Below are 10,005 nucleotides of genomic sequence, written 5' to 3'. Positions count from 1 at the left end.
GTAAATTACAGATTACTAAACATACTGTACTGTACTGTAGTATTTCAGGTTACAGTACCTGTATTCTTAAAGTATCTGGTTGTCTGCATTAGCAAACCAAGTCCACTACTTACACCTCCTTCCCTCCATTAGTCCGTTAATGAGATATTTTATTGTACAGTACTTCCATTTTTACCCCTCTTGTGGAAGTTCAGCTCCTCACTTTGGCTGTAGGACAGAAGCAAAACGGATGCTTCTGTAATCATACAAAATTAATTATTTATTCAGTTTTGGTTGGCTAGGGTCAATTATTGTTATAATAAGGTGCTAAACCCAAAAGAGTCATACAGTTCTGTAGGGAAAGCATAAAGTAGAAATATGTGAAGGATAGGAGCAGGGGGCAGTGACGTGCAAGGTTAGTGGGTTGGGGAGAGTACAAGAGTAACATTTAAATCAAGTTGGTTAGTTTCTGTTTAAGTCAGAGCCTGCACTAAAGGTGGGACTTTGAGCAAGGACGTGTGTGTTGGGGTGGTGGAGATGCCAGAAGTGAATCCTGTGAGCTCGCATTACAATCTGTTAAGGTATGGTGAACTGACAGTGCGACTTGACAATTCACGCACAGTGGTGCCAGGCATTTCTCCATGTGATATTCAAGTTGTGATTGTTTTAATATGTAAGCATGGGGGTGTAGTCTTGTAAATACGACAGCAGTGGGAAGATGGCCAGACTCCTAAACGTGGTTTGATAGAAAACAATTTGCTGTGATCTAACCCTGGTCAGTGGTTGCAGAGTTGTTAGATCACTGAAAAATATTACAAAAACGAATCCCCTTGGGGGAAATCGGGAAGTCATAGTGGCCGAGTCTCTGTTCATTATACCGAACATTGACGTATCCAAGGATTCCCCCCACCCCCTCCAAAAAAAAAAGAGGCTTCCCTGTGCCCACTAGACACGTGAGCAGCAATGAATGGCTATATGACGTAGAATTTAGTCACGTGGATGCAGCGAGAATTGCATATAACAAAGAAGCCAATATGTGTACACAAATGGGGCAAACTCTTCCGCACAGCCAATTACAGTTGGTGTCCCACAGGGAAGTGTCCTAGGCCTTTTTCTCTTTCTCATATACATAAATGACCTACCAAATGCATCGCAACTACTCAAACCCACACTATTTGCAGATGACACAACATATGTCTACTCTCACCCGAGCCCAGTCATGCTAGCCAATAGTGTAAATACCGAATTACAGAAAATATCAACCTGGATGAGGATCAACAAACTTACTCTAAACATTGACAAAACCTACTACATTCAGCTTGGTAACAGAGCTGCAGATGTGTCTCTTAACATAATGATAAATGGATCACCTATCACAAAACTCAGAGGGAAAATTCCTAGGATCCACCTTGATAATAGACTCAAATTTCAAACACATATACAACAAATTTCCAAAAAAATTTCCAAGACCGTTGGCATACTATCGAAGATACGGTACTATGTTCCACAGTCAGCCCTCCTGGCCCTATATCACTCACTTATTTACCCCTATCTCACCTATGGAATTTGTGCATGGGGCTCAGCAACAATAAACCATCTCAGACCACTAATCACCCAACAAAAGGCTGCAGTCAGAATGATAACAAATTCCCACTACAGACAACACACTCCACCAATATTCATAGCTCTAAACCTACTCACAATACGAAACATCCATACTTATTACTGCACCTACTACATACATAGAACACTTAACTCTGACATAAACCCCCCCCCCCTCAAACATCTCCTTACCAACCTCAACAGAACACATGACCATAACACAACGCACAGATCACTCTTTGATGTTCCTCGTGTCCATCGCACGCTGTGCAAAAACTCAATGTACATAAAAGGCCCTAAAATCTGGAATTCATTACCTGTGAATATAAAAGAAACACACTGTGTTTATAAATTCAAGTCTCTTCTCAAAAATCACTTATTCAGTATTTATTTAGTTGTGGGTGAGTAACTGTATCTCATAAATTGTATCTCATTATTGTATCTCATAAATGTCAACCTGTGACCCAATCAAACTTTGTTACTATTTAACTTCATTACCTAACATAATACATGTACTCCATTCTACAGATTACACAGCAACACAGTAAATGACCATATGACCTGTCTTTGTAATAATCATTTGTACTAAATTGTTATCTTTTACAATAATTTTTGTACCACTAAATATATCATTGCTTAGTTAATCTTAAGTTAATTTTAAGCCTGCCCGTAATGCTCTGCATACAAGGGGCTTCGGCATGCTGCACTTTAAAAACTGTATTCCTTGTACTTCTCTGTATCATGTTCAAATTAATAAATAAATAAATGAAACAGCCGTGAACACACTGGCCATTTCTAGTAAATGGCCCTGGAGTATTCTATCAGGAAAAACAGCTACATACCAATCAGTGTACACTACAATAAGCCTAGAATGAGAATGGGAATATTTAACGAAGAGTGAGCGAGCATTTGTTACAGGAAAGTGAGCTGTTGCACATGGAATTGGGGAGAAGCAAATATGAATCAATGTGACTTCCGAAGGAGGGAGGGGAGAATAAGATGCAGAGTGAACACAGGGAGAGTAAATTAAGGGAAGCCAATATAGTGAATACAGAGAGGAGAGGGGGCTTATGGAAGGATCGTGAAGGTCGTGTAAATGGACAAAATAACTGAGACAGTGGACATCAAGCCAATCTTGCATAAAGGAAATGTTTGCCTCTGCATATAGGCTCCTGACGCGAAAGGATGAAAACCCCAGACACACAAACGTAACCTGTGAAGATAAACAGGATCAAGTTTACAGAGTAGTTGGAAAGGTTAAAGGTCGTTGGTCACCAATCCAGTTCAGATAAGACTGGGGGAGGGAATGAATTCGAAGACAGATTTGTTTATCAGTATGGAAATTTGTATGGATTGCCTCCTTGTGAGCTGCTCACATTAGCAAGTACTATTTACACAGACACCCTGAGATAGTCGTCTAAGTCTCACAAGTGGCTTTTAGGACATATTTCCATATGCAACTGATCTGGCAAGAAACTACCAACTACATGCACAAATAAAGGACTAACTTGGTGGTGGAGAATATGCTACCAGAAATCCCCCAACTCCGCCCAAGCAACTAGTGAATCCTCTGCTCCTCTCTTCTAGAAACCCCCCTCAAGGAAGGTTCCTTGATGTTGGTGAGGGGCTCTTGATTTAGGGAATTGGATCTGTGCTCCAGTTCCCCGAATTAAGCCTGATATTTGTTCGAGATCCATTCAAGTGTTTTACAGCTTAATTTATTCTGTACCATGGCACTCAATAACCAGTCTGATTCATTCAGATTATATTTATTAATTAAAGTTTTGAGAGTGCTCTCCAGTTTAACTCTAAACTCCTGTAAACCTTTGTAAGTGTGATCTGGAGATTTTAAATTAACAAAGATATTCACTAGATCCAACCTACTTTGTTCTATATTACCATAAGTGACCTTCAACAAGTCAACTGCTTCCTTGTAAGAGTCATCTACGTTGGGAAAGGCTTGTATGAGTATGTGAGCATCTCCTCATACCTGTCCTTTGAGGTAAAATAATTTAGTTACACAGCCTAGGTCACTCCTGTCATGCACAGCTGCTTTAAAAACTGACCAAAATTCCTCCCAATTTTCTCCAGGATTAAATACAGGCAAACATAATTCTGGGAGTTTTGGCAAAGACATATTATTTGTTGGAGCAGACTGATTAACTGCCTGGTTTACACATTTTAATTTATTCAAGGCCTGACTTTTACAAGAAAGAATCTTTTCCTCTAATTTATAATACTGATTAATCATAAGATCTACTTCAGTCTAATCTACACAGTTTACTAACAAATCTCCTTCATATTTGTTGTAATAATTTGTATGAATCATATCTATTCCCTAAAGCATTTAAATACAATTTTAAATCATCAGTATTCACAGTTTCTTGATTCATTAATTTCAAACATTTATTGTATGCTTTTGTTATATGCCCTTTTCTAGGTTGCAGTGATGCTTTTTTTTTGCTCTATATTCCATATGTTTGTCTTCTACATTAATCTCCTCATTTTCAGCCATGATGCAGTGTATTAAATTCAACTTAATTAATAACACTGATTATGTACTAAATTATGCACTTTATAAAGGTAAATAGTACAACTTACCTTTGAGTAAATCCTAGCTACACTTGAGCTTTGCAATTACATGTAAGAAACTTATAATATAAATTTTAAATGTACATTAATACAAACCTTAGCGAGACTTGGCTTATCAAAATTATTATACAAATACATTAATAGGTAGTAGGTTGGTAGACAGCAACCGCCCAGGGAGGTACTACCGTCCTGCCAAGTGAGTGTAAAACGAAAGCCTGTAATTGTTTTACATGATGGTAGGATTGCTGGTGTCTTTTGTCTGTCTCATAAACATGCAAGATTTCAGGTACGTCTTGCTACTTCTACTTACACTTAGGTCACACTACACGTACATGTACAAGCATACCCCTTTGGGTTTTCTTCTATTTTCTTTCTAGTTCTTGTTCTTGTTTATTTTCTCTTATCTCCATGGGGAAGTGGAACAGAATTCTTCCTCCGTAAGCCATGCGTGTTGTAAGAGGCGACTAAAATGCCGGGAGCAAGGGACTAGTAACCCCTTCTCCCATATAAATTACTAAATTTAAAAAGAGAAACTTTCGTTTTTCTTTTTTGGGCCACCCTGCCTTGGTGGGATATGGCCAGTTTGTTAAAAAAAAAAATACATTAATATAAATCCTAGCCACTTTGGCTTTGCAAAATTAATATTATACACATTAATATAATTAGCTACACTTAGCTTATCCAAATTAATATTGTAATAATTATAATCCACTACACATTAAGTAAATTTGTGAACTTAACATCCACCTCCTTCTGTCATTTCACATATAATTATTAATTAACTAATTAATGACTTCACTAATTACATCCAGTTCAAGAAGGACCAATGGGCAAATTAAATGTGGAAAATTGCATTTATCTGAATGTAACTCATTATGTACATAACAGTAAATAACAAAGATAATTATTATTTATCAGAGTTACATAGACAAGTAGGAATTTGGGACACCTAGGTCACAAAAAATGTCCCCCTTCGATACCTACCACTGTCATATCCACAAGTTGCTCTAGACCTATTAATTACAAATGAAATATGCATCACCAAGAATTCTGGTAAATATATATAAATTTGTGGACTGTATATTAAAATTAATAAATGATTATATATACACACATTTACATAACAGAAGGAGAATGTATCTTAATATCACTCACCAATTTGACTGGAGATTAATGTGTATCATACTCAAAAACCTCATTCTAACCAAATTTATGAAAATAATGCTGGCCAGAATTATAACACAAATCTAGATAGCTTATCTGAGGTTTCTGGAGCTGTCTTGTTCAGTCGCCTGATATATCAACTTATGCAGGAATGCACATCCAACAATTTCGGCTCCTATTTGAGAGGTGTCAGTCCAATTTAACCTCTAGAGCACGAAAATTCTTCCGATTATTCATTAACGTTTGTGTTGTCTCAATTCAAGCATGGCGAGTCTCTTCTGCGCAGGCGCAGATTTTCCCATTTTTTATAACATAATTTTTATTAAATACAGTATGGCCATCTATTTACATACAACTACTTTATTTCTGGAAAATATATACAGTATTTTCCATACATATGAACAAAAGGATGCAGGAAACCGAAGTGAGGGGAGGGAGGGATGTTACAAAGACAAAAATGAAGAGTAGCGTGCCATTAAGACTAATGCTATTCTTCATATATGTAAATGACATACCAAGGGTAAATCAGTCATGTGTGAATGTCTAGATAAAATACTGTCTTATATAAAAACGAGAGAAGAAAGGAACTGACTCCAGAGAGACCTAGGCAGACTCCAAGAGTAATAAAACAAGAAATTGTTGAAATTCAGCACAGCAAATGAAAACTCATGAGCACCGGAAAATAAGAAAACAAGATAATGAAAGAAAAACTTAAAGAAAAAAAAAAAAGCTGAGAATTACAAAGGCAAAAGGGTTTTAAAGGAAGCATAACATCGAGCATAGTGTCAGAGGTAACATTATCAGAGTAACGTTAAAAGGACACAAGTGCAACTAATGTGACATTTTTTGTGTCGCAACGTTTCGCTCTCCAGGAGCTCAACTACAAACCTGTCTCCTTAATCACTGAATGTTGAAGACAGAGTAAAACAACTGAAGCTAAATCATGTTTATAAAATTGCTCACGAACAGTGTCCAGAATATCTTGCTGTCAATTTTGTCAAGGTTGGGAACCAAAGCAATCATAGTACTAGGGGGAGAGAGCACAACTTTGTAGTACCCACAGTCAGTGGCCAGGCTTCAAACACCTTTTATTGTACAGCAATAAAGGAATGGAACAGACTACCCACAAATGTCAAGGCCAGTCATAGCTTGAACCAGTTCAAGAAGACTGCCAAAAAGTGTCTGATGAATGAAGCAACAGAAAGGGAGGGGAATGATTTTCTATTTTTTAGCTAAAATACGTGTAAATTTTACCTTATCCCTAGTAATGACCCTCGTATTGTAGATAGTCGTAATGACCCTCGGGTAGTAGATAGTCTTAATGACCCTCGTATTGTAGATAGTCTTAATGACCCTCGTGTAGTAGATAGTCTTTTTAGTATGATAATAAGATGTTATCTTCATTATAGAATAATAAGAAAATATTATAACCTTTATATTATAATAATAAGGTAAAAGGACCCCAATGGAAATAAGTCACTCTGTCTGACTTTTTTGGGTTATCCTAGGTTCTCTACACATATGCTGCTATGTATGATAATTCTATGTAACTGTATTGTGTATACCTGAATAAATTTACTTACTTACTTACTTACTTAGATCACTTCAATGAAACCCACCAGTGAGCCGCCCTCTGATGTTCCTACCTGTCTGCCCTCCTGCCACCTAGCCTGCTGCCAGCTTCTCAAGACTCATGACCTCCAACTACCACAACACCGTTAACGCAACACAGCGTGCTCCTCCCGTTTCTCCATTCTACCCCACGAGCGCCTAGCTGCTGGGTTAAAGCCCTGGCATTTTCTCTACCACTGTGTACACCCATCTCCGAAGCTATTCTTCGCCTGTCCCGTCTTCCCTGCTCACCCCACAGGAGTCTTACCTAAACTCTCTTGTTTTGTAATGTCTACGTCGTAGATCTGGCGGGGGGTGGGGGAAGAACAAGCGAGGTAGCAGTATCAGGCAACCCATCCTGGCATCGCTATATTAATGTGCACCTTGATAAATCAGGCATTGCCAATCTTACCTTCATTTGGACGCGGTACTTTTCGGACTTAATCACCTCGAAGATGAAGTCGGTCACGTCGCCTCCAAACAGTCGCTGAATCGTTCGCTTTTTTTCACCTTTACCTGTAATATTCCTACTGATTATTTCCCCTTGTACTGACGATCTTTTCAAATTTTGAAGGACGCAATATAACCTAGAAGTAAACCAATTAAATACTCACGTCCACGTTTAGATTTTATTTAATTTACTTTGTAAAATAATAACAATATAGACTATTTCAATGTCTTGGGAGGCCTGGTGTACTTTTTCTATTTTTGAAGCGAGACAATTGCATAATTAATTTTATTTGGTGGTAAGATAAAAGGTACACGGGAATGAATTACAGTTTAAAGATTAGTATAGAATCAGGTTATAGAACGTTAGATATACAATGTATGGAAGAAAGTCACAGTAATTGAATATGATAAAACGGAAAGGAGGATGCTCAACACAATGCTTGGTGGGTAGAAGAAAAACAAGATACATGTATCACCTTAAAGCCCCAGGGAGTGAGGTACGGGGAGCTGCGGACGACGTAGCCACCGTGAGTGTTGACCACATCAGAGACCGTCCGTCCATTCACACGCTGAGTATACATCACTCCAAGACGGCCATACGAGAAAAATTTGTGACGACGTTTCAGTCCCTTCCCTTCCCTCTTTTGTGTGACTTGTTAATGGCCCAAGTTGGAACACAACGTTTTCATAAGTTTCTATGTGCGGGTTATTTATGCATTGTTCCAGTCACGGTATTATGCCTTTTTATTCTTTATATCTCACTCCTTCGACACGAGATCTTGACCTTCTGATAATGTGACAAGGAAACTCCTGAAGCCGCTTTAATGCATCATATATTTATCAAAAAAAAGCAAGTACATATTTTTAACAACAATTCTTTGAAACAGCATTCCAAACAGAAAATTTTTAATGGTATCCAGAATTTCTTTCCCCTAGTCTGCAATAACGACTCTTTCCCTAGCTTATGATAACGATGCAGTCCGAAGCCTTTGATAAATAGGGCTGGGTTGAGGTAGGATAAAAGTTCTTAGCCTGTAAAATGGATTTATCTGGAGTTTACCTGGAGAGGGTTTCGGGGGTCAACGCCCCCGCGGCCCGGTCTGAGATCAGGCCTCATGGTGGACCAGGGTCTGATCAACCAGGCTGTTACTGCTGGCCGTACGCAAGCTGACCTACGAACCACAGCCTTTGACGACGACACCCTCGTCCGTGTATTAACAAGGATTAAGTAGACACAATGGCTCATAAATAAAATACGAGTATATGCAAACTGGGCAAGACATTTCATGAAGGAATTTTTCACTGCCCGATGATTAAGGGAAGTATCTATTTTGTCATGGTTTAGGGAAGCTTGTGAACAAGCTTTGGAGAGCAAACACAGAATTAACAATATGTGCGCAAGGGTCCTTGAGAATTAGCCATATTTGGGTAACAGATGTTCTAATGGTCTGAACTAACGTACTGTCTGGTCTCAGTTGATGTGTTAATCACAATTACTCACATTAACCACCAACCACCGCCCATTAACCTCTTCTACGCACATTAACCACCAAATATCCACAAATCACTTTAGCTACCAAATCTCATAGACTAACCACCACCAGCCACTAAACGCCACCATCCGTCAAACAGCTGATGCAAACCAAGATGAATTAAATTACACCTGGAAGATGCTGGATAGACTAAGGTTACAAATGATGGTAGTTAACACAGACCATCTTATGCTGTGCGAAAAAAAAGACGTGCTGTAACTAGGACATATTCAGGGAATGTTTCGCCCTCCAGTAGCTTTATCAAAGTTTAATGAGAGTAAATAATGAAGCCAATATCATAGCATTTCTGGTTTATTTCAATCAGAAATGCTATGAAATTGGCTTCTCTCTCTCTCTCTCTCTCTCTCTCTCTCTCTCTCTCGGGAAATTTACAACATCCAAATCAGATGGTTTGAGTAATGGGAGTGATTTGGATAAGTCAGCGGAGACGATAAACGAGTGTCAACGTTGACAAGTGCAAAATAATGAATTTTGTGTAAGACAATCTGAAACAAGAATGCAAAATGTCTGGTAACAAAGTTACAGAAACAAGAAAAGAACCTTGAAACAATCAAAAGTAACGACCCTAAATGTACCAATAATTATCTACGACCGGCAAAGCTAACAGTGATACTGAAGACTTCGTAGCTAAAAATTTTGTACACAACGCAAGATACTATATTGACTCGATGATGCACTTGTTAGACCGAAAAATTAATATACCGCCCAGTTCTGGTCTCCACATTAATTTACTAAAACCAAAAAAACACATCATAGAACTGAAAGCCAATGGATGATGAATAATTTTCTTAATAAAATGCCTTAGTTGCAACACTTATCTTTTATGCTGGAAGAACTGTCTCCAAATCTGTACACTTAAAATTACTCCTTAGAAAACAGAAGATATAGTGAACAGTTAAAAATATCTCCAATGAAAAGCAAAGGTGCAATAAGTACATGAAGGGATAAGTGAATCTAAGAGTTCGAGAATTTTGAAATCTGTTACTTCAGATATGGAGGAAGGAGAGGAGGGGGGAGGAGGGAAATGCTAATAATCTCCTGAATGACTTCAGTA

General features: G+C 38.2%; 1 long non-coding RNA gene across 1 annotated transcript in view; it reads right to left on the bottom strand.

The window, feature by feature from the left end:
* Positions 1-7,888: 7,888 nt before the first annotated feature.
* The window catches only part of LOC128691005 (uncharacterized), a 26,196-nt gene continuing 24,079 nt past the window's right edge, over positions 7,889-10,005 (bottom strand). The window contains exon 4 of the long non-coding RNA XR_011392508.1: positions 7,889-8,185. This is a non-coding gene — a long non-coding RNA (uncharacterized lncRNA). The remainder of the gene's footprint in view (positions 8,186-10,005) is intronic.

This window comes from Cherax quadricarinatus, chromosome 27 (assembly GCF_038502225.1).
Source record: "Cherax quadricarinatus isolate ZL_2023a chromosome 27, ASM3850222v1, whole genome shotgun sequence".
Lineage (NCBI taxonomy): Eukaryota > Metazoa > Arthropoda > Malacostraca > Decapoda > Parastacidae > Cherax > Cherax quadricarinatus.
Note: the sequence above shows the minus strand (reverse complement) of the source record. Positions and strands in the feature narration are given on the sequence as shown.